Source organism: Lissotriton helveticus, chromosome 12 (assembly GCF_964261635.1).
Source record: "Lissotriton helveticus chromosome 12, aLisHel1.1, whole genome shotgun sequence".
NCBI lineage: Eukaryota > Metazoa > Chordata > Amphibia > Caudata > Salamandridae > Lissotriton > Lissotriton helveticus.
The window spans coordinates 202,868,972-202,894,635 of NC_136073.1; positions in this window are offsets into that span (position 1 = coordinate 202,868,972).

The following is a 25,664-nucleotide window of genomic DNA, read 5'->3' on the forward strand; positions in this document are numbered from 1 at the left end:
TTTCTCTTTTTTCCCTAAACAGGAGGGGATACACCACCCATGAAAATTCTGATATTTCTTTTTTTCACAAGTTTTGAAGTAAGTGTTGCAGTAGTGATACATAGGTCCTGACGAAAGCCTTTAAAGGCTGAAACATGTTGACCAGTGAACATCTATGGTAAATAGCAAACCATCTTTCTTGCTATTATCACTCTGTTTTTAATCATACCATCTTGACGGGCACACCCAATAAAGTTTCCTTGTTGACGTCAAGATAGGCATTTTTAAATCACATGGATCATTTTCCTTTTTCTCACATTTTCTTTTTTCTTTGAGCACTGCAACTAAGCCCTTTCGGCCACTTATGCTGTCATTTGCTCTGGTTGAGGGTTCAACCATTGGGTCCTAAGCTAGCCTCAGTATCTACTTAAGGCAGTGCTTGTTGGACACCAACCTTTCAAGCTTGAAAATCCCAAATGACGAGCTTCCACTATTGAGTGGGCTGATGGGTACTTTCCTTACCTTTTGTATCCCTGTATCTATCCTGTTACTCCAGCCTCTCGTGCGGAATACTTTTGAGATTCCCTTACTGTGTCTGGATTGCACAAAAGACCTGCGGCATCTTCCTTGTATTTAGTATATATAGTTGAGGGACAAGATGCTGATAGGTCTATAACAATAATTCCCCTCGGGCCTTTCTCCACCTTGTAGTTCTGTGTAAGTGATATAACTCTTCAAACAAATAGAGCACAGTCAGTTGCACTGAATTGCGATAAGGCTAGTGACACACCCAAAGAGTTATGGTTGGGAACTTCCTGTTGAACAAAGCAGAGACTTGAAGTAACCGACGAGAAGTGTTCTTTGGATGTGTACTAGGAATTGCTGTGGATTCAAGAGTAAGAATAACAAAAGAAATGCTGACAGATGATAATATATTTTGGTGCGACTTCAAGTAAAGCTCTACCTTAACTAGCCAATATTATAACCTCCTCCTACTTCACCAGAACAGTGTTTTGGGAAACCATACAGGAATCACGGATACATACCGGTCCTGGAACAGAAGGTTGAAGAGCATGAAGACAATCTGGGTCAGGCATTTTTGGCTCCATGGTGGCTTCGCGGACCCTAGATGTAGCCTGAAAAAGAAAATTGAAAAAGCCTATAGCTTGTAACTTTTTCATTAATTTTGGGTAATGCAAATTCATTTCAATAATATAAATAGAGAAAAAGCTCTAACAAAAAACATTTAGAAAGATGAAATGCCCCAAAGAAATAAATGGCATTTTTTGATACTTAATAGTAAATACCAATGTTATTGAGAAACAAACTAACAGTAAAAACCTAACGGTTAAGGAAAATAAGGCAAATAGTGTATTTAGATCATACAAGAAAAAAAAAGTTAGAAAAACAAAGGCAAAGTGGTATTATAGTTAGGTTACAATTTCATGGAGCAAGTAACATTTGAAAAATAAAAAAACACAGAAATTCAAGAGTTATAGTTATCAGAGCTAACAATAACTTGTGCCCCTGCCATGCACTGCTTACGACCTCACATATTACATTACTCAAGACATGTAGTATGACATCATTGATGACATCACTGATAACATCTAAACTGACAGAAAGGATATCATTCATAAACATTTGAGGTGAGCAGGTTCAGAATGTTTTTGGTGTGTGTTTGAGGGTGTTGTATAATGGATCTGCTCTCCACCTCCCCTCACAACCACACACTAGACTGAGTTCCTAAGTGGGCAGCCCTTCAAGCACAGCACCAGCATGTTGATGGGCAATAGATTTAGCATCACATGCCCAGTGAAGAGACAAAGGGCCTCTCACTCTGGGAGCATCAGCCAGGTATGTTTTATTATAAGCTCTTCTGCTTTTCTTGTAAGCTTAACTCTCAACAATGAGACGGGGAGAGAGCATAAACACCTGTGAGCTCTGATCTGCAGACGGCTCCTCGGCCTGTGCTTCCGTCACATTGCAAAAAGATTCCAAGGGTAGAACACACTGTGCACACAGCATCCACATGCTCTGTTTGAGTGGAGCATAACATTCCCAGAGTGTTACAGACCGCACTTGTGTATCAGCTGAGTGTAAATTCTACTGTGGTAGCAATCAATCAATTAATCAATCAGTATTTATAGAGCATGGCAAATCACCTATTAGTGACTTAAGGTGCTGGAGTTGCTAGCTGCTTCGCAGTGCTCTGTTTGTTCAAACTGCCAGGTCTTGAGCCCTTTCCTAAATTCCCAGAGTGATGAGGTGGTCTTAGGGTGCAGGGGAAGTTTGTTCCATGCTTTGACTGCCACGTGAGAGAAGGAGGTTGTCCTCTGTTTCCTCAGCAGATCCAGGGGGTGTCTGCGAGGAAGAGGGAGGTTGATCGCAGGTGTCTAGTTGGTTGTTGAAAGGTCATTTATTTGTTGCTGTATGCTGGCCCTTCATTGTGCAGGACTTGGTATGCATGGTTGAACTGGGATCTCTCCTGGATCAGGAACCAGTGTAGCTTCTTGAGGTGTGATGTGATGTGGTTACATCACACCGCAAGTCTTGCCACTGAGTTTTGTATCGTCTGTAGTCTCTTCAGGAGGTGTGCTGTAATTCCTACATAGAGTTTGTTCCCAAAGTCCAGCTTGCTGGTGATGAGGGCCAGCATGAAAGTCCTTCTGGTGTTGACTGGAAGCCACTTAAAGATCTTGCAGAGCATCTGTAGGATGTGAAAGCATGCAGATGAGACTGCGTTTACCAGTTTTTTCATAGATAGCTTGCTGTCCTAGATGATGTAGAGGTTGCGCGTGAGGTCCAATGGGAGGGGGCTAGACCTAGTTCAGCGCCTATGTGCCGTTCCATGGTGAGGTGTTATTCCCACAGATGAAGACTTCCGTTTTGGCTGAGTTGAGCTTGAGACAGTTGTCCTTCATCTAGTCGGCGAGGTTAATTTTACATCTGTGGAAGTTGGCTCTGGTGGTGGAGAGGTCTTCTGACAGCAAGAGGATGAGCTGAGTGTCGTTGGTGTAGGAGATGGTGTTGAGTCAGTGCGATCTGATGGTGTTGGCCAGGGGGGTCATGTATGTGTTGAAGAGTATGGGGCTGAGGGGCAATCCCTGGAGGATGCCGCAGATGATCTTCTTGTGTTCCAAGGTGAACGGTGGGAGATAGATGATCTGGGTTCTTCCAGTGAGGTATGAGGCCATCTATCTGAGGGCGTTTCCCTGGATTCCGATGTGGTGGACTCTCTTGATCAAGATGTAATGGGAGATGGCTGCCAGCTGCCAGAGCGGTCTTGATGTTAGGGACCAGAGAACGGATTTCTCACCATCTGACGAATCTACACTGGCTTCCGGTTCAGTCCAGAATTCTCTTCAAAGCCCTAACTCTTGCTTTCAAAGCACTTCATGGTCTGGGGGCACATTACATTTGGAAAATAATTTTCTACTACACGCCTCACAGATCGCTTAGATCAGCACATCAATATTTGATCATGGCGCCAAACTTTTGTAGAGCCCGCTGCGGTGGTCGGTCATTTCAAGTGCAAGTGGCTCACGCTTGGAATAGCATGCCTTTATCTCTTAGACAGACTACAACCCTTCTGGAGTTCAGAAAGCAGTTAAAAACTTGGATATTTCTACAATTACCCTAACTTATTAGCTCCTCTCGGTCTTTGAGTCCAAGTTCTCTCGTCTCTTCTGTCATAGCGCCGGCACACTCTGTTGAGTAGCTGTGCGCTCTATAAATCTTTGATTAACATTAACATGGTGTTGAAGGTGGCTGATAGGTCCAGGAGTATGAGAGTTGCAAGTTCACCATGATTCAGGAGGGCCCTGATCATCATTGGCTGTAATCAGGGTTGTCTAGGTGCTAAAGATGGCTCAGAATCCAGATTGAGAGGAGTCCAGGAGGTTGTTGTGTTCCAGGTGTTCGGTGACTTTCTGGTTTATTGCCTTTTCGAGAACCTTTGTTGGAAAGGGGAGCAGGGAGATGGGCCGGTAGTTTTTCGGTTCTGCTGGGTCGACACATGGTTTCCACCTGGCAAAGGATTGATCAGTAATAAACATCCAACTTGCAGTGATAAGTGAGTCAGAATGTGGGAGGTGTACCTGTGGGACAGGTTCCCAACTGAGAATTATGTTGTGAGCTTTGGGAAAATGTTTTTTATTATAAAAGAGATGTCCCTTTATAGGGCATGGACTGATTTTAGAAAAATATGCATCCAGAGAATGCAAGCACAGTCATGGTGGTCTGCTGACCCATACATGCCTCTATTCCTCCATTTGCAACCATTTGTAGAGGATTGTAAAATGTGCCCTGCTCATTAATATTCGTCAGGTAGGAAGTTTTGAAAAATGCGGAACAGATTAAAATATTTCAGTGTGCAATTTGCATTAAGTGTATGCCACCACACCATTAGTACATGAGACCCTATATTCTCCTGGGTCTCATTCCTTCAACAGCTAGTGCTCCCAGCAGTGTCCACTACCCTGGACTCTGATTGCTTCACCATCCAGTGACATCCCTCATCCTACCCATTTTCTTTTCCCTTAGTTCAATGCTGGCAATCCATCCATCCCCCAAGCTACCTACATCCCGCGCAGGCAGGCTAAAGTAGGACCAGGTCCCAAGACCTAGGAGTACTAAGTCCTTTTCTGCACTGATTAGAATGTAAATATCAATTTCCGACCTTCTATAGTGGAGTCAAACAATGAAAATAACAAAACACACCTTCAGTACTTCATCTTGGCGGTCTTATGCGACTGTTTCCAAGGCTTGCCCACTATGTTGCAATGAGAAGGAAACGGCCTATTCCAAACTAGATCTATGTGGATTGTGCCCCAGTGTCGCGTATTGGGGCTCACTAATCAGCCATTGCACTAATAACTTGCAAAAACCATACTAGCAAGCTCATGGTCACTGCCGTACCAACGTATTTGTATGCTGCGTGGTTTAATAGGTTGCATATACTGGCTGCTTTCCCCCCATTGCATGTCTTGTATTTTTCTTGAATGAGTGATGCATTTGGGTTTTAAAGAAAATTAATGTTGTATTAATTTTTTCATATTTGATTTTACTGCTTTTAACTGTTTATGTTGTAATTGTTCGGATTTCAGGCTAGTGTATTTTAAAGCTTGATTTACACTGATATTTTATTTGTGGTTTGTGTGTACTTGTTAATGAATTTTAAAATTCGATATGACAATAAACGGAACCTAAAACTGAACAAAACACATATTCAGTATTGCCTAAATCCTCAATTTTTGGTGTGTGACATTTTTCAAATATGCAACAAAGATGCCATTATGTTTTTATATCGTTGAATGAAGAGAATTAAGTGGGACCTTCAGAAAACATATGGGGCCAGATATATCAAGAATTGCTTTTGCGTTTCTTAAATAGCTAATTTTACCGATCCGCTATTTAAGAATCGCAAAATGCAATGTATGTAGGATTTGCAAAAAAAATTGTGAATCCTACTTATTGCTTAATAGCGAATTGCAAATTGTGAATTGCTATTAAGGAATAGCTTTTCCCATTCATTCCTATGGGCCTAAAGGCCCATAGGAATGCATAGAATTGCATTCGCAATTTTTGAGTACCAAATAGGTTTCACCCCTGAAATATGCATGTGAATGCATGTGTATGAGCTCCACATGCCACATGTGCGCAACATGCCACTTAGAAAAATGCTAAAAAGTGCATTTTTAAAGGGATTTTCAAATTACCAGCAACTAGAAGTTGGTGGTAATTTGCGATTCCGTAAAAGCAAGGTCGCAATTTTTTCTTGCTTCCTGCATTGCATTTACGGAATCGCAAATAGCAACTCCCTAAATACATTTGCAAAATAGGTAATCGCAAAAATTGAGATTACCTATTTTGTGAATGCCTTTTAGGGTAATGCATCACAAAAGGCTTTTTCCCGTTTGCAAACGGGCTGATTCTGCAAATTGGCCCTTTTGCGAAGGGAAAACGCTTGATGCATCTGGCGCATGCTTGTCTGCAATCAAAATATATATACACCACATAAACTGTAAATTTATGTTAAAACCAAATCTCAGGTATTTGCTACCTCTTTTTTGAGGATTTTTCTGTCGTGACTCCAAAGCAATGAACAGGTCTGCCAATGAAGCAAACTGTGCCATTACTGCAGAAGTGGCTTGTTTTGCTTTTTCGTTCAAGCCCTCCATGTTTATTCCTTGGTGGCGGGAAAGAGCAAGAAGTGGATTTATGGTTAAAGCGGGCTTATATTATCTACTGCATTACTCACTAGTCTAGAATAAATGACCAGAAGATAAAGGAAGTAATTAGATCGGAAGAAAGATGGAAACATTTATGGGAAAGCAAAACTACAAAAGGAAGCAGAAGAGATGGGATAGGTGGAGAACAGAATGAAGAAAGAAGACAAAAGAGGAATGATCGGCAAGAGAGGCAGAGGGAGGGAGAGAAAGGGTAGGGAAGTTTATAGAGAGGAAGGCTAGAGATGTGGTGATAGGCGGATAGAATGATATGAAATTAATTTGATGAGAGGTGAAGAGCTCAAGAGGTTTCAGGGGGTATGGAGAGAGGAACTGGGAAGAAGGAAAGGAATTTACTGGGAGAAGAAGAAAGGTAAAGAAATAAAAGAGGAGGAAATAGAAGTGTTAGGATGGGAAGACCGGTAAAGTGAAGGGAAGAGAGAACTGAAAGGGGGGTGATACAAAAAATTGAGATTTATAGCAGGGAACGAGAAATGGAAGACAGTGAAAGAGAAGGGAAGCTAGAAGAGGGAAATGGAAATTAAGTGGATGTACAATAATTAGGACAAATTGGGAAGAGAACGAACTGGAAAGGAAAAGATGGGAGGGAAGGGAATGGGAGGGTAGAAAGAAGGGAATGTAAAGGAAGGGAATGGATGAGTGTGGATTGGAGCAGAATGGAATGAAAGGGAAATAAAGGGGAGTGAAAACAGAGAAAAAGATGGTGGGACAGTTAAAGAGTAGACTGACATGGATGAAGCTGAAGGGTACTTATTTATTAATTTTAAAAATTCAGCAAAATAATTTTAATTTAATATATTTATATTATTCAAATATGTAATTCAACATTTTGTAAATAGTGCTGACCCATGTTTTTTATTTTACTCTACATTTAAAATAAATATATAAATTAATTTACAATAATATATAACAAAAAAATAATGTTACTAACTTTTTTCAAGTTTAATTAACTTTTTCACTTTTTGTTTACTTTGCCATATAGAGATATGAATATGACTGCAGAGAAGTATAGGAAAAAGTAAAAACATTTTTTTTTATTTTGGACAATAAATAATAAATATAGTTTTATGTTGAATATTAATATACATTCATTTTATGGATTTATTTTTAATGTTGTTAAGAGAACCAAATGTTACAACAATATTAAGATACTTTTGAATGAATTCTTTAATTAATTCATATATATATTAAATATATTATATATATTACATTAAATTGAAATTATTTTACTAAAGTTTACATTAAGAAATACATTTCCGCCTAAACTAAAAAAATACATTCATTGTGCATTATTAATAATTAAAAATGATGTATATAAATAATTACAGGTAATTTAATTATATTTTAATTACAAATATTTCTACATATATTTCTATTGCAAGGTTAGTAAAATATTTTCTGGTTAAATATGTATTCTTTTTAGATGCATTTTACCATTGAATTATATTTTTATATACTATTTTAGATAATTTAATTTAACAATATTTACCATGGAGCTTTATTTTAGCACCTACCACCATTATTTTCTATTAAAGGGTTTTACAGTTTCAGTAGTTGGCCATGTTTGGTGCTGATCTTATTCCACCTCTGGCCTGGTGTCATTTACTACTGTTTGGGTCCCTTTTAGTTGTAGTAACTCAAGAAATGCAGTTTGTGAATAGCATTGAGCTTACTATTTTGTGGGTGGGTGCATGCCCACCCCTAAACCCGTCCCTAATACTTTGTTTACCCCAAAGTAAGCATGCCCCTTTTACCAGCCACAGCCCTGGTCCCTCTCACAATTACCACTAACGGCCCAATTGTGATGTTGGACGGGCCAGAGTCCATCCGACATCGCTCTGGAAATGAAACCGAACGACCTCCTGTCGTCGGTTCCAACCCAGCAATTAGGATGTGACCAAACCCTGTTTGGTCGCAATCCTATACTTTGCTATGGGAGCATGCATTGCAAACGGTATGCATGCTCTCATAGCAAAGAGCAGAGGTGCAGTTCACCCCTGCACTCCGTGGCAGGCACCTTAAGGTGCCTGCCACGGGGTGTAGGGATCAAAAGAGGGCATCATGGGATCAACAGGAGGGCATCATAGGTGCCCCCTAGGCCACCATGCGGTGGTATTGCACACATACAAACAAGTGCCAGCCACGGTCACTGCCTGTTTAAACAACAGGCCGTGACCGTGGCTGGCACTTGTTTCAACATTATCAGAGGCCTGAGAAAATCCTTTGACCTCCTCCCACTGGCAGCAAGGAAAACGGTGGCGGTTGCACTCATAACATCTAGACTGGACTACTGCAACAGCCTGTATGCAGGAGCAAATAAAACCGTGCTCCACAGGCTGCAGATGGTCCAGCATGCAACCGCCCGCTTGGTCCTGGGCTGGCCTAGGAGGTTGTCTGCCTCAGCCGCACTTAATGCCCTGCATTGGCACCCAATCCACAAGCGTGTCCTCTTCAAAATACTGATCATCACATTCAGAGCATTTCGCTCACAAGGGCCGAAGTACCTGTCAAGTGGTTTCAAATGCTATCTACCAGCACGGAGCCTTAGGTCCGCTAACCAAAACCTATTGGTGACCCCTAAATTTAGGCTTGCTACCAAAGGGGGAAAGTCCCTTGTTGTCCTGGGTTCCAAGGCATGGAATAAGCTGCCACTCCAGCTTCGGCAACTCCCCACAGAAATCCAGTTTAGGAAAGAATTGAAAACCTGGATTTTCGCCCTTACTGATACTGCCTGTACAGCCTTAGTTTGAAGTGTATAGGACCGTCCGAACTCCTTTAGTTAGCCGGCGCTCTACAAATATGCTTTTACATTACATTACATAGGGGCCCTGCTGGGGCCCCTAAAGACAGTTTCCCAATGCCTTTCTGTGTTGGAATGGCCGGCACAGAAAGGCAAGGGGAAACTGCAATCGTAATCCCTTGGCCGGAAAGAGCCAGCTGAGGGATTACTGAAGGATTCCCGAATGGAGGACGGGCTCTCTGAGCCCGTTGGATGCCATTCAGTAATCCGATTTGGATTCCCTTCCAACCAAGCCCATTGAAATGGCTTGGCTGGAAAGGAATACGAACGGGGAATTCATATGCAGTCGGAATGGCTCCGGCTAGGGTTCAGCAATATTCCTAACTGCATCGGAATGCGGCCCTAAGTAGTAAACTGGCATATGTGAGCACGTCACCATTAAAAAGGTTGAAGGTAGAGGTGGAGAATTACACATACGTTTCTGAATAGCATTTTGCAGTAATTTAGTAGTACTATTTATTGTAGTACTACTCAGGGGCCGATTCCGATGTCGGACGGACCTGAGTTCGTCCAACATCGGCCAGGAGCTGTAACCGACCGACCTGCTGGCGTCGGTTACAGCCCTGCTAGTACAATGCGACCAAACAGGGTTCGGTCGCATTCGGTCGCATTCGTTTACTTTACAATACAGGCATGCTTTCCGATCAAAATGCATGCCTGCATTGCTTAAAGCAGGGGTGCAGTTCATCTCTGCACCCTGTGGCCGGCACCCCAAGGTGCCTATCACCGGGTGCAGGGATCAACGGAGGGGCACCATAGGTGCCCCCAGGCCGCCATCCGGTGCCTTCTCGTGCCGGACAGACCGGCATGAAAAGGCAGTGAAAAGCTGCCATTGTACTCCCTCGGTCGGAAAGAGGCGACCGGGGTAGTACTGAGGGATTTCTGGACTGCGGACAGGCTCTCCGAGCCTGTCATCCGCAATCCGGAAATCCGAGTCGGATTCCTTCCCGAATGAGCCCATCGGAATGGCTCGGTCGGAAAGGCATCCGGCCGGCACGGACCGATTCGGTCGGAAAGGCTCCGAACCGCCGAAATCGGAATCGGGCCCTAAATGTACTACAAAATGCAGTTTGTGAATAGACCTTAATATTTGTTGATGGATGTTCTGAGTTAACTTCAAGGAGTAAATATTGTTGCACATTTGTGGATCTTATATTACGTGAGGAAACAGAAAGGATTTCCTTAACTTTTATAGATTGCGAATATATTCAAGGTGTATACGTACCATTTAAGTTTATGGTGCTGTTCAGATAGGTGATTAAATTGTTTCAGTGGTAACTGTATAGTTCTGATTAATGTTTGTAATATTTTAGTTTTACAAAAAGACAACCTTTAGTGTATATGACTCACAGTAGCAACAAAATACAATGGAAAGTAATCTTGTCTTTAGAATTCACTACCACCAGTAGACGTCAATGCCCAGCAGTGTGATGAATCTGAGTCTGAGTGGCAATATCCCTAGTTTCTGATTTCTCTAATTTTATTCCCTGTCTACTGCTAACCCACATACTGCTACTGTGCATGGAAGTGCAGAAACACACAACCCTCCAATTGGATTCAAAATTCAAGGTTAGAGCATTCTAAAAAGCACCGTGTGCCTTTCAAGAATCGACATGATTTAGAGAAATAAAAATGTGATTCAGGAAATGTATTTTGAAACAGTGCTGAATATTAATACGTCTCTCTGAGAGAAGGCCCTGAATGAATACATCACAAGTCAAGTCCATTCGAGCTATGTTCTCTTTCCTTTCTCTCTAACAGAAAAAATTGCATTGGTTGTCTTAGATCAGGGAATCACCCTCTCCAACCAATGTGTTTTATTGACAGTCCGGAGGAATGTCCACGCAATCAGGACAGCCAGGCAATAGGACAAATAAATGTTCCTTCTTTCTGGTTGGGGAATGCAGATTCCAACCAGGCAACTGTCTCCTTAATTTCATTTAAAGCTATCTCATTTTCATACAACCAATGCAACACAATAATCATGTGTGTTGTGCCGTGAGGAATGGCACTAGGACCCTGGGACGCAAGGTGGGGACAAGGGACACCGGACATCACATCCGGTCAGGGGAGGGGGATCAAGGGTCATTAAGGAGCAGGACCTCGGAGCAAGAGGTCGGGGGCAACGAAGGTCGGCGAACATATATGTAAACCTAATAACGAGCATCTTGGAACGTCCTACCGTCTCCTGTGTGTTTCCTGGGTTGGAGAACACGACATCTGGCGACGAACGCGGGATTCGGGACTCACCGACAAAGACGATCGCGATTTTCAACCAGGAGCCCACCCTGGATCGCATTGTGACGGAAAGAAGAAGGAAGTGCTGAAAAAAGACGTGCAGCGACGTGGGAGCCCACCCGAAGCGCTGCAGAGAGAAGACCAAGTGAAGCGGTAAGCGCCGAGAAAAAGCGCAAAGACTTGAAGGAATCGGCGCGAGCTCTCGCGAGAGTCTCGGCGGCCATCTTAGAAACAGGTGCGAGAACCAATAGGAACAGAGAATAGACGGGCGGCCATCTTTAAGTCAAGCAGCGTCCCGATTGGACAGGAAACATCGCGAGAACAACGGCGGCCATCTTTAAGTCAGGCGCGAGGGCCAATAGCAAGCGAGGAAGAGCACGGCGGCCATTTTGAGGCCAGGCAAAGCGCGAGAAAGCACGAAAAAGTGCAAAAGAGTGTAAAAAAAGGAGAATTAATGGCAAAATAAGTCACAGAAGTGACCTAAAAGGATAAGAGAAGTGAAAAAAGAAAGGATAAAAGGAAAATAAACGGTGATAAAAGAAAAGTGAAAGGAAAGAAAGAAATACATTAAAGGGGACACAAAGAATAAAGGGCAAATAAAGAAAAAGAATGGCAGACCCAAAACCAAGTGCACAATACAGAAGGCCACTACCATTCAGCCTTTCTGAACCACAAACAGGAATTAGATGGGAAAAGTGGATCAGAAGATTCGAAAACTACGCGGAAGCGACGGATGTAACAAAAGCAAAAATGAGAGGCCTGTTTGTAAACCTAGTAGGAGACGAAGTGGAGGACCTAATGGTAACCCTGCTGAAAGAAGAGATTGCCACCTATGACCAACTAAAGAAATGCTTAACGGACAAATTTGACCCGCAAAGAAACGTTGACACTTTCATGATCGCCTTCCAACAAGCGGAAGAGTCTCTGGATGATTTCGCAACTCGATTGCAGAAGCTGGTGACTCACTGCGCTTTCGACAAATTCGACAATGAACAGGCAATAAGGTTGCGCATCATCGAAGGCTGTCGTGACATCGCATTTTGCACAGGGATCCTAAAGGAGCCAATCTCATTGATTCTGGCACTAGGGAGGGCTGAAGCCAGGGCGACAGAACACGCAAACGAAATGGAACAAGGCAAAGGACGAGGCACAGAACGGATTCAGCGCATAACGAACAACCGCTCAGGAGGCTGGAAGAAAGACAAAAATGACTAAACGGCGAGAAAACAAAAGGAGGGAACGTGCTACAGATGCGGACTAGAGTTCCCGCACAGAGGCACATGCCCGGCTTTCGGCCAGACCTGCAGAAAATGCAATGGAAGAGATCACTATGCAAGTGTGTGTCAAGGGAGGCAATTTAGAAATGACCGAGGAAGGCCGGGAAGAGCACGAATGCCAACAAACAGACACATCAGACATGTCGAGACAGGGGCAAGAAGCTCATCAGGAGAATCTGAAGAAGAGGACGAAGAAGAAAAAACGGAACGACTATATCTCATGACCGCAGAGTCAGAAACAGACGAGGAAGATGATGATGAAAGGACATGCCTGATAGACAAGAAGAAAATAAAGAAAACAGAGTCAGTGAACATCAAGGTCGGGCCACATGAAGCAGAATTCGTGTTAGACAGTGGTGCAACATGCAACATTATGTGTGTCTCTGAATATGACAAGATGGAAAAGAAGCCGATTTTAAAACCCTCTCGAGTCAGAGTATTCTCGTGGGGGGCCAAAAGATCAGTGACAAACATGGGAAAATTCAAAGAAGAGCCGACATACAAAGATCAAAAAACAACTGAAATGATACATGTACTGAAAGGAGACATCCCAGCACCATGTTTACTGAGTAATGTCACAGCTCAAGTGATGGGTCTCATGGCAATGACCTACAACATGTCGGAAAAGAAAAACATTTTGAAGGAATACCCCAAGCTACTAAGAGGGCTAGGAAAGCTGAAAGACCGACAAATAACACTGCACATTGATGAGACGGTGAGGCCAGTCGCCCAGCACCACAGAAGAGTGCCGATACACCTACAGCAACAGGTAGCAGAAGAGCTAGAAACACTACTAAAACAAGACATAATAGAACCAGCAGAAGGACCAACACCATGGGTATCGCCAATCGTGGCTGTTCCAAAGAAAGACACCTCAAAGATAAGAATATGCGTAGACATGAGGATACCAAACAAGGCCATTGAACGTGAACGACATCCTGGGCCACACTTAGACGACATGATCAGCTGTCTCACAGGCACAGGGCGTTTTTCCAAACTGGACCTGTGTAAAGGATACCACCAACTGGAACTGGATCCTCAGTCTCAGTATATCACAACGTTCTCAACTCACCTAGGTCTATTCAGGTACAAACGCTTGAGTTTTGGAATCTCGTCAGCGGCAGAGATATTTCAAGAAACGATAAGACAGATAATAAGGCCAATGAAGAACAGTTTAAATTACAGCGATGACATTTTAGTGTTCGGCAAGTCAGATGAAGAGCATGACAAAGCTCTAAGAGAAGTGTGCTCACACCTGGAGCAATCTGGCTTAACGCTAAATGAAGACAAGTGCGAGCTAGGGCGGAATGAACTAGTTTTCTTCGGCCACATCTTCTCCAGGAAAGGAATGAGGCCGGACCACAGCAAGGTGGAAACACTGGAAAAAGCTAAACAACCAACGGATGTAGCGGAAGTAAGGTAATTTCTTGGCCTAGCAAGCTACTGCGCAAGATACATAAGAGACTTTGCCACTGTAAGCCCACCACTAAGAGAGTTGACAAAACAAGAACAAAGTTTCTGGTGGACTGACGAATGCAGCAAAGCATTCGAGGAAATAAGACAAGCCGTCACAGCAGTGGATCATCTGGCCTATTTTGACCCGAGACTGTGCACCGAGCTAACAGTAGACGCCAGCCCAGTGGGACTAGGAGCAATACTGGCGCAGCATCAACAAGGAAGGGACTCCCCAAGTCAAATAGTGGCATACGGAAGCAAGAGTTTGTCAGAAGTGGAAAAAGGATACTCGCAACCAGAAAAAGAGAGCCTGGCGGTGGTATGGGCCTGCGAACACTACCACATGTTCATCTACGGGAAGCCATTTACAATCATAACAGACCACCAGGCTCTCACAGCAATTTATGGAAATCCAAATGCAAAAATACCGCCCAGGATAGAACGATGGGGGATCAGACTGATGGACTACAATTTCAAGATTATTCACAAGCCAGGAAAAGAGCACAACCCGGCTGACTACGTGTCGCGACACCCTCTGCCACAGGCATCTCAAGCAACGACAATGGCAGAAGAATACCTCAACTTTGCACTAAAACTGAGCACCCCAACAACAATCACATTGGACGAACTGCAAGAGGAGACAAAACAAGACCGCACCATGCAGGACTCAATGAAGATCACCAAACAGCAAAGATGGAAACATGTAAACAGCAACAGTCATGTGGAAAAAGGGGTAGAAAAAGAAGAACTGTTAGCTTTCAAAAGAGTAAGTGAAGAACTATCGGAATGCGGAAACGGAATAATAATGAGAGGCACATGGATAGTGATGCCCAGTACGCTGAGAAAAAGGACCGTGGAGCTGGCACATGAATCACACAGAGGAATTGTAGCAACAAAGAAGATGCTGCGGGAAAAAGTGTGGTTTCCGTGACTAGACAACATGGTGGAAGACACGGTGATGCGCTGCCGCATCTGTCAAATAACAGGGCCGCCATCAAAGCCCGAACCACTGCAAATGTCTCCACTACCAAAAGCAGTATGGACAGAGCTAGCAGCAGACTTTTATGGGCCCCTAGAAACAGGAAGCTATCTGCTAGTGATCATAGATGAGTACTCAAGATTTCCAATAGTGAGACCAGTAGCATCAACGTCAGCACATGCGACACTGCCTGTGTTAGATGACGTATTCGCAGCGTGGGGCTCACCCCACTCACTAAAGACAGACAATGGCCCGCCATTCTCTGGCGAGGAATTCAAGAAGTTCATGGCATTCCTGGGAATATATCACCGAAGTATAACGCCGCTGTGGCCGCAGGCACACGGCATGGCAGAGAGGTTCATGGGAACTATCAAGAAGGCGATACAGAGAGCAAAGTTGACGCAAGTATCACATGGACAGGCCCTCTGCCAGGTGCTAAGGGACTATCGCAACACACCACACAGCTCCACAGGAAAATGCCCTGCAGAGCTGGTCCTAGGGCGCTCAAGAAGAACAAGATTGCCACAGCTAAAGGAGGCAGAGCAGCCAGAACAAAAGGACATTGCGACAAGAGACAAGGAACAGAAAGCGAAAATGAAGGCGTATGCTGACAAGAGAAGACACGCGAAGGGCACAACGATCAAAGAAGGAGACACTGTGCTAGTGAGACAGAGACAAGTGAAAAAGTCAGACAGTGCATTCGCAAAGGAACCTCTGAAAGTGACTGAAGTCAACGGGCCCATGATCACAGCATCAGTGGGCAAATATCACATCAGGCGGAACAGCTCCCACTTCAGGGAACTAAAAATAAAGGAGGAAGAGACACCAAAGCAAGAGCAGAGTGAAGACACTGCACCATCATCAATGGACATCATAGAACAACGACCAAGAAGAGAGTGCAAGAAGACAAAGAGACTGATTGCGGAGATGTAAAGAGAGACAGTAGTCGGACAAGCACATGCAGGAAGGAAGGAACTCTGGTCGCACACATCAAGCTCTCTCTCTCTCTCTCTCTCTCTCTCTCTCTCTCTCTCTCTCTCTCTCTCACTCTCTCTCTCTCTCTCTCGTTTTCTCTCTTTCCTTTTGTTCACAACAAAGGGGGAGATGTTGTGCCGTGAGGAATGGCACTAGGACCCTGGGACGCAAGGTGGGGACAAGGGACACCGGACACCACATCCGGTCAGGGGAGGGGGATCAAGGGTCATTAAGGAGCAGGACCTCGGAGCAAGAGGTCGGGGGCAACGAAGGTCGGCGAACATATATGTAAACCTAATAAAGAGCATCTTGGAACGTCCTACCGTCTCCTGTGTGTTTCCTGGGTTGGAGAACACGACAATGTGGGCTGACTTAAATGATGAAAAACTCTTCATAAGCAGTGGCTCAAGAAGGTGGGTCCAAAGTGAACAACTGCTGAATGAGGCTCACTCAAAACTCTTCTCTGTTTGCGTTTAGCTGGGGTAGATGACATGAGACATTGGCATATAGCAAGAGCTGTCTGCAAGTAGACCTAAAAAGGCTGTTGAGGGAAAGACAAGTTTGCTTTCCTTAAATCATGTGCAAGGAGCAGAAGGACATTGATTGATTGATTAATTTATTGTTTGGTTACTCAAAACCATTACATTAAAACCGAAGTACAAAAATTGCAAAAGTTAAAAAGGAACAAATTAATCATCTTCTTTGAAGCAAGTCTATATGATTAAGACCTGGATGCTGGTAAGCTGTAAGGGATAGTGTCCATATAAGTGTGGCCCAGCATGCCTCAGCTAAGTCTCTAGTCGTTTTCGCCCTAGATGGCCATCAGCTTAGTCCGAGTCTGATGAATGAATTTACCAAATGAGGCCCTCTGTTTTACTGAGTTCAATGTATATAATTGATGGACCGCCTCCTTTGCGGTACGCGTCCCCAGTTGTCTGATGATAGGCCTGAGATAGAGGTTGCGTGCTGTGCGCAGGGCCGGGCAGCAGAGTAAAAGGTGGGCCAGAGACTCCCGTTTATAGTTACAGAGTTGCCGATCCTGCCCGTTCTGTGGCGTATAATTCTTTAAGGGGCAGGGGGTGTAGTCTGTAGGCTAGAATCTTGTGTAAGGCTGGGCGGCCCACGGCCTGCGTGAGATGGAATTTTGGGTTGTGCACTGTGTGTGGCAGGCATAGGGACTCATGGAAGTCTCTTTTTGCCAGTGACTCCAAGTCCAATGCCCGAGAGCGGATGCAAACACGTTTTTTAATCGCATTTTTAATTGCAGGATAATTGATTAGCTCAGTGTCCCTGAGCTCTGTAGCTAAGTTAAGGAGGTCCTTTGCCGCAGTAAGAGTGGCTGACCAAGGGTTCCCAGGTTCCGTGAAGATATTTTTCAAAACTGCCTTCAGTGTCTTCTCTTGTGCCACTATTGTAAGATAGTAGTATTTGCTCAAGGTGGCCATCTCTTCCAATTTTTGTTGGTTGAGAGAGAATTCTAGTCGTACAAGAGTGTTTCTGGTGCACATGGGTAGATGGAATAGTCTCTTGTATGCTCTGCAGTTTATTTTTTCCAATTCCTTGTTAAGTTTACCAGGGAACGCCTGTTGGGCGTAATTAAGGGCTGGCATTAGTTTTGCCTTGAGTACTCTTTGGAAAGCTGTCGTGGTGGGGCTATGTAAAGTGGCTTGTAATTTGCAAAGGGCGCAATTGATTGTTTTCCCTTTGCATTGGATTTTCTTTAAGCGAACACCAGGTAGCCCCAACTCGTGATACCAGACACCCAAGTAGTTGTATTGCGGCGCGCATTCCAGAATCAAGTGACCAAGCCTCCATTTAGCTAGTTTTTTTTTTCGGTAGTGCCCAAAGATTACTATTTTTGATTTGGAAGGGTTGGCTACCAACCTGTTTTTATCGTTGTATATTGCCAGGGCCGTCAATGCCTTTTGTAGGCCTATCCTAGTGTGATCCAGGAGTACCAGGTCATCGGTATATTGCATAAACTGGATTTTAGTCCCCCCGATCCTTGGTGTGGCTAAAGCTGCTCCAGTCAAGGCTTGACCCATATCTGCTATTTATAGGTTAAACAGCAGTGGTGCTAAGACGCACCCATGCTTTAAACCTCGGTCCATTTCAATCTTCTCTGATGCAGAGTCGCTCGAAAGTTTAATTCTGACCCACGTTTTTTGATACAGCGACTGAATTGCTCTTAGCAGGGTCGGGTTGTTATTCCACAATGCCAGCTTTCTCCATAGTATAGCGCGGTCTACCCCATCAAACGCTGCGGAATAATCGATGAAGCAAGCGAATAAAGGGAGTCTTTTGCGCGACCGTGCTTTGTGGGCAAGGTAAGAAAGTGCAGGTATATTGTTCACAGTTGAAGACCCGGATCTAAATCCAGTTTGGAAGAGGGGCAGGAGACCTTCTTCGCTTGCCCAATCTGCGAGGTCCGCTAAGATGGTACTGGCATAAGCTTTGCCCTCGATGTCCAGGAGGGCAATCATGCGATAGTTAGACGGATCTGATTTGAGCCCTTTCTTGTGTATTGGGTGCAAGAGCGAGCCTCTCCATGAGTCTGGCACGTCCCCCAGGAGCCAGCATTCGGCATATAAGTGGGTCAGGTTTTCGGACCAAAATTCTATGTTCACCTTGAACAGGGAGCCTGGGAGGCCGTTAGGACCCGGTGCACCATTTTGCCTGATTTTTTTTAGGATTTTGGATACTAGCAGTTTTCCAGGAGCGGACTTCTTGGGAATGTTGAAGTCCTGCTCTTCCCTTGCTGTGGCTGCTTTCTTTAAGTGGGGGTCAAGTGGATTTTCTTTGTATAGAGCTTTAACGTGGGCAACCCAGGTTGGGGCATCGAGTGAGTTTTCTCTATGATTTGTTCCTCGTCCGAGATTGTTTAAATAGCTCCAGAACTCTTGCGATTTACAAGGGCTCAGCAGATCGAATATTTTCAGCCATTGCCCTTCGCGGTGTTCGCGTTTCGTGGCCCACACTTTCTTTGAGTGGCTTTTTGCAGCCTCATGTAGTTGTTTTTTATCGGATGCTGTGCCATTTTTCCGAAATGCTTTTTGTTTTGCGTTTAGATGTTTAGCGCTTTCTTTAATTGCCGGGATAAATCCGAGTATAGATGGTGGGTGCCAGCGAGTAATACTTGCTGTGTTTCCTCGAAGTATCGCTGCTAAACTCCCGGCGGCTCTGTCCCATACTTCTATTGCACCCTTCTTATGGAAGCTCCAATTATTGAACGAGGTGGTTGATACCGGCCCCCATTTGATTCTTCTGGGTAGTTTTAGCAATTCCTCGCCGTTTGCGGCCCCAGTGCATTGTAACTTATGACGTGTTTCAGCTGTCAGATTCAGTGTGAGTGTTAGGGCGGCATGATCGCTGTCACTGCGCTGATGCACTGTGTAATCTGACATCAAAGGTTGCAGTTTGTCACTTAAGATGATATAATCGATCGTTGTTTTATTATTGTATGTGGGGGCAACAAAAGCCCCAGGGGTGTTCTTTAGGTGGACAGAGTGCGCTGTCCCCATGTTGTAGGATTTTATTAGGGCGTTCAGTGCGTTGGTGGCCCCAGGGTGATGACTTTGTGTGGATGTAACCCCTATATTGTGAATGTTGAGGTCACCTAGAATGATACAATCCAGTTGCGGGTGTTGTAGTAACAAGGCCTCCAGGTGGTTTCTTAGCGTGGGCAAGTTGACTGTAGACCCATGCGGATTGTGGTAGATGTTGATTACCGGAACTGAAAGTGGCCCGTTGATCGAATGAAGGCCTTTCAGAAATGCCCGCCAAGAGTATGTTCGGTAAGTTTTTGATTTCCGTGAATTCTAGGTTCAATGAGTGCTTGATGTAAACGCATATCCCCCCTGATGGTCTTCCAAATATATTTGGCTTTGTTGCTGGTTTACCGTATTCTGCATATCCTCTTAGTGAGAGCGGGTTTGTCACCCAGGATTCTTGTATGCAGATTATGTCCGCCTCCTCCAGGAATGTCACTGCGGCATGATTTTGAAACAGCTTTGTGATTCCTGCAACATTCCAGGTCATAATATTCAATCTATTGATAATCGGGGTTTGATTTGTATGTTTCACGTGCCCGTTAGTCGTACGTTGATGAAGTCGACCCTTTTTTCCAGGGCAGTGAATGTTAGGAGCTGGGATTCAATGCTAGCTGCAGCCAGGACCAGTCTTTGCTCGCGCACCCCCTTATTACACAGGAGCGTTTGCCCTGACTCAGATTTGTTGTTATCTTAATGGGGGTTCCGTTGGTTGAGCCTGTGTTCATGCTGCCTTTGGACCCCTGAAGAATTGACCCCACGTGTGGGGCACGGTCAGGCAGAGCGGTCAAGCGCAAATTCCCCCCAGTGGTCTGTTCCTGGTTTTCCGAACCAGACAGCGGATTGCAAGATTTTAAAATTGAAGGATATTTCAGTACAGGCTGAGTCTTTATTTTTATGCCCCAGCTTTCCAGTAGCGTGTGGTTTCTCTTCAGTGCCTCTGCCATAAGTGAGCTGGTGAAAGTTAGCTCTGTGGTCTCATTTTTCTCCTTGGGATCCGGTGGAAGGAAAGAGATAGTCTCGATATCTGTGGTTTTTATCCCTTCCAGCTCAGAGATATTTGCGCAGAGTGTTAAGAGATTGCTGCGGTTGAGAATATCCCACTTGCCCTGTGAGGCATATTCGGGGTACAGCATTATTTTCCAGTCCTGGGGAGTTGTGTGGGTTGGGTTGTAGGCAGAATACGCATCCTTCAAATTTTTGGCCTGCATGCCAATAGGAAGTGCCTATGCCAGGCTGGGCGAGTGGGGTTGGACCTGGTTTGATAACCCTATTGTCGGCTGCGGTGCCGCCACGAAAGGTGGACTAAGCGGTCTAAGATTGAATGACCAATTCCTGGAGTGCTCGGAGTTAGGCCCAAAAGTGCCTTGGGGTGCTATCAATGCTGTGTCCGACATTATGAGAGGGGAGGTTGTTTTTTTATAATCTAGTGGCGCTTGGGTCACTCTGCTCATTATTGTCTTTGTGTTTGCGCAGGGATGGTAATTTTTGGAGCAAAGTTTCCGGCCACTTGATGGGGCTTGATTTGCTTCCCCAATATGTTGTCCTTGTGGATCAGGCTCTTGTTTTTGTTTTTTCAATGCCGGAGCTATCTGGGGGGCTGCAAGGTGGTCCATCATGCTCGGGCTGATAGCCGAATTAGTTGTGTGTGATGCTTCAATGATTGTTCGGGTCGCGGGAGGTACCGAATAGGTCTTGGGTGGCGAGTCGCTGTATAGCAAATTACATACAGCGTGAAGAATTTGCTTCCACCGCGAGCCCATGAGGCTTTTTAGCCAATAAGAATTGTTTGGCCCCTGGTGAAATTCTAGGAGTGCCCACACGGGTAAAACCGTGAGTCCTTTCTTTTTCTTTTTTCACATTTAATCCTCACGGAGAGGACACACCTTAGTGAGCGTGGACCCCCGGGGGATGATTTCTAGGTCCTGAAGAAAGCTGAGCTAAACTAAGCACCAAAGCAGCTGAAACATGTCGTCCCTTACTGATTAGGACTTCGCGGTTCTAATAAAAACCATGTGTAGTCCTGCTCTCACTGTTTTTAATGAGATCAGCTGACCGCGGAATAAAGTATTTTTTGGTACAGCTGCTTTCTTTTAATTTTGCACTTCACATACCTGAGCACACAAAAATTATTTTGTTTTGCTTCAACAACACCAGCTCCACTGTAAATAAAGCGTTGTAGCACACTGGGGGGACACTCGGTCTCCCCAGTGGGAACCCGATGATGAAGCATGTCACCACTAGGGTGAGTGAGGGTTCTTTGAAGGAATAACGTTTTTCCTAAAGTTTTTCCTCTCCTTTCTCTTTCCTGTCTTTTTCACGCCTTACACTGTTCACTCTACATTTCAATATCATAAGTATAGCACCTGAGTCACTCTCATATTGTTGTTATATTATGCTTCAATGATTGCCTCATTTTTTCCTGTCATTTTAGTAATGACTGCCAGGCAATTCGCTTTCTGGGTATCGGTGTGACCGGGCGTCTGGTTATCGGGCGTAGCCATTGCAGGATTGAGCTGGTGGTGTGAGATTTATTTTTACTCTGCTTGTTGAGTTTTCTTAGTTTTTTCTTATTTTTCCTAGACAGATTTTGAGGTTCTGAGATGGCCAGTTTGGAGGTGTGATAAGAATCTTGATTATTGTCCCGGATCAGGCTAGGTTTTGTTCCACTCACGTTGGCCATCGCCGAATGCACCGTGCCCAAGTTCTTCTCTTCTTTAGGGCTGTCTGTGCTGCGAATTTGTAGGTTTGTTATGCCTTGTGTATTGGAAAGCGCGTTGGCAGTATTCTGTGCAGGAGGATTATTCTGATGCTTACTGACTTCATTCTTGAGATCCTCGATTAATGTATTCATAATGTTTGGTAGTTTTTCTAGATTAAGCAATATAGGGCTGCAACCACATGTCTCTGGCTTTAAATGTGTGCTGTCTTGGGCTCTGTGTATTAAAGAGTTCAGGTGGTCCAATTTAGAGTCTATCCCGGAGGTCAGGCCCGCGACAATTTGTAAGATATTAATTTGGGCGTCAAGCTTATCCGCGTGCATTATTGCTGCGCCTGCCATTGAGATAAGGGCCTTGTTGATCAGTGATAAGGGATTTGTGATCAATGGGGGCTTCTCGCCCTTGTCCGCGCCTCTGCTCTCGGGAGTTGGAAGCTGCGCCTTTTTGTCGTGTTCCAGGGCGCTGAATCTTGACAAATTCGCGAGCTGGGTTTGTGGGATACCGGGTGGTATTGTTTTTTTTTCCTTCATTGTGGTCATGGATGCTATTGGGTTCATGGGACATGATCGTTCCATGTAAGATGGAGCTGAAATGAGGGTCCTCGGGTTGTTGGGGGATCGGGAAGAGAGAGCTTGTGTGAGTAAGCCTGGATGAATCCATGTTTGGTATCAAAAATTTGGGAGATCTTCTGCCTTGGAGCGTAATTATTTTAGGTGAAAGAGGAATGACTGGCCGCCAAGGAGATGTGGGGCTTGGAGTTTGCCCGTTCTCCATTGCCTTGTCAGTAAGTGGATGATGCAAGGTCACACAAGCTTCAGTTGGTGTGGGTGCTCTGGGGCACAGAAAATCTCTTATGTCTCTATTTCCACCTATCCCGGTAGATGTTTTTATCGCGCTGGGGCAAAGCTGTGGGCTATTGACTTGAGTGGGCTGTGGATGTTCCCTGATGGAACTGCTGATACCGGTGCTGGTAAATCCGGTAACGACGGTGTAGCTCCAGTTGCTCCCGTTTGTTCCCCGTCCCTGAGCCCTGGCCCTAGGTAGAAGCCCCCTATTCCCGGTAGGTAAAATAACTTCGCCTTTTGTCTCCTGGTTGATCTGTGGGGCCGGGGCTTTTCCTGAAGTTGAATCAGATTTGAATTTCTAGTCCTCATGGTTGAGAGTTTGCTAGGTGTACAAGTAAAGTGCAGGTAAAGGGACTAAATTAAAAGCTGAAATTAGGGCGTTCAACCTAATCGCCTAGTTGTCTCAAGGGCGGTGATGGCTGCCACTGCGTAGATATTCAGCGCTATTCGGTCCTTAATAGCGGCCGTGCTTGCGGGGTGTGATAATTGATATTTATGATGTTGATTTTGACTGCGCTATGGCCGATGTAAGCGTTGTCCAATGCTGATAGTCCAGTAGGAAACGTATTTATGTTGGCCCAATTTTCCCTGTTGTTTATATTCCTGGTGGCTCTTTTCCGCCAACAGAAGATTGGTTGTGAATTGTTCCTCTTCAATTTTTATCGATTATACCAAAAGGGGTCCGCGGCTCATTGCACGTTGTTCGTCAATTGCCGCTCATCATTGACCCGCCGTGTTTGTCTCGCTTTTGTGATGGTGTCTGGTCCGGTCGCGTTGGGTCAAATATGATTGCGACTGGCTTTGGCCTTTAAGCATCTTTGGGGCCAAGCACTTGGCCTTACGGCGCTTTTCCAAGTCTACAGTCGCAGTCGCGAAGATCTTGATGGTCAGTGCACTGTTAGTGGTGAGCGGTGATGGGCACTAGTATGAAGTGAGTATAGCGGCTGGGGGGGTGGCAGCGAGCGAAGGAGGTGCTGGTCGGGAGGCAGAGGAGGCGTGGTGAGCTGGTGGGGTGGCTCTCTTCAGCTATCTGCATCCACACCCGCACGCACCGGCAACGCTCAGCTCTTTGCGCGCCTTCACACGCCTGGAATACTGCTTCTCCGTTCCTCCGTTTCTCCTCTCTTCTCTTCCCGCCCGCGTCTGCCTGCCTCCGGTGCCCTGGTCTCCACACAGCTCCACGCAGGCTCCTCCCAAAAGCCGGGGCTGGAGCCGGAACCAGGCCCGTGCTACTTGTGTGCGTGCTGTAGAGTTACCGTTTCGCCTGCTTTCCTGCTTCCCTGCTCTTCTCTGTTCTTTGTCCTGGGACCTCCAACCTCTGCCGCTGCTGTTGGTCCGTCACCGGGGTCGGGCCGGGGTAGAAACTGCCACTGCCGCTAAGAGCTGATACCGATATGTTTTTTTTTACCTAGCCGCACCTTCCCCGAGGTCACTACCACAGGGGGTTAGGCGGGGCGCCACGTCAATTTCGTCCATGGCCTCCCCTCCTCCGGCACCAGAATCCGCGAGTTCTCTTGATCTTGCTGGGTGGGGGGGCTGGACAGCGGGAACCAGGGCCTCGAGGTGGCTGCCGCTCACCGCCCGCAGCTCTCCGCTTGCTGCTCTTCTTTCCGAAGTGAGGTGAGTCGAAGTATGGCGTTCTGGCGTTTCGACTCTCTGCTGCCACCTACACCTAGTGTGGCAGCACTCACAAATATTCAACCTCCAGCAGAAGGACATGGGGGGGTTCCCCATCAGTGGAGAATCAAGTACTTAGCAAAGAACGTTCTTCGAAAAGAAGTGCTTTATCAAGTGGGAGATTGAAATAGCTCCACAGGAGTGGGATTGTGTTGCAGATTGTATCTTTACTGCTCTATAAACAAACGAAATTGAATAGAATTAATTTTAACTGATTTGAATTGAAATTAATTGACTTGAAATTGCCATAAAATGACACACTCTGTGTTTAACTATTAGGAGTTGGAGAATATGATTGCACATCTTTTGTTTGTCTGCCCTTCATAGTTATCTGAAAAAACATTTAAAACAGCTATGCATTGTGGCCATTTCATGCAAACTGTCCACAATGCGTGCTGTTGCAAACTTGTCAAGAATTACATAAAATTAGAATGAAAATTAGAATGCAATAACATGATGTATGTAATGTGTTTTACTAGCAATAATGGATGGACTCTTACAAGTAATTTAATTGATATAATCTTATTTTTTAATTGTTTATGTTTTTATTCTATGCTTTGTGCATATGAAAAGCTATAGATTTCGGATTAACTTCTAGTTGCAATGTATTAATGCTAATCTTCTGTGTGTTGCATGTTTTAAAAGTCAACCATGAGTTGGCCACTCTTTCTTTGTGGCAGCGGTTAGCATATGATGTGGTCTCCCTATTCAGTTACGCAAAATTTCGCACCATCTGAAATTCAGAAAGTACCTTACAAGTGAATTATTCAGGGTGAAATCTTCTGGCCGTCTGTAATACCATGAGCTGTTTTTGTGCTACCTGCAACAAATTTTCATATACACTTATACTCTACAAGGGCTCTCCAATTGACCTAAAATAGGAGTAGTTAGGGGTGGAAGTTGCTACCTCTGGTTTGTCG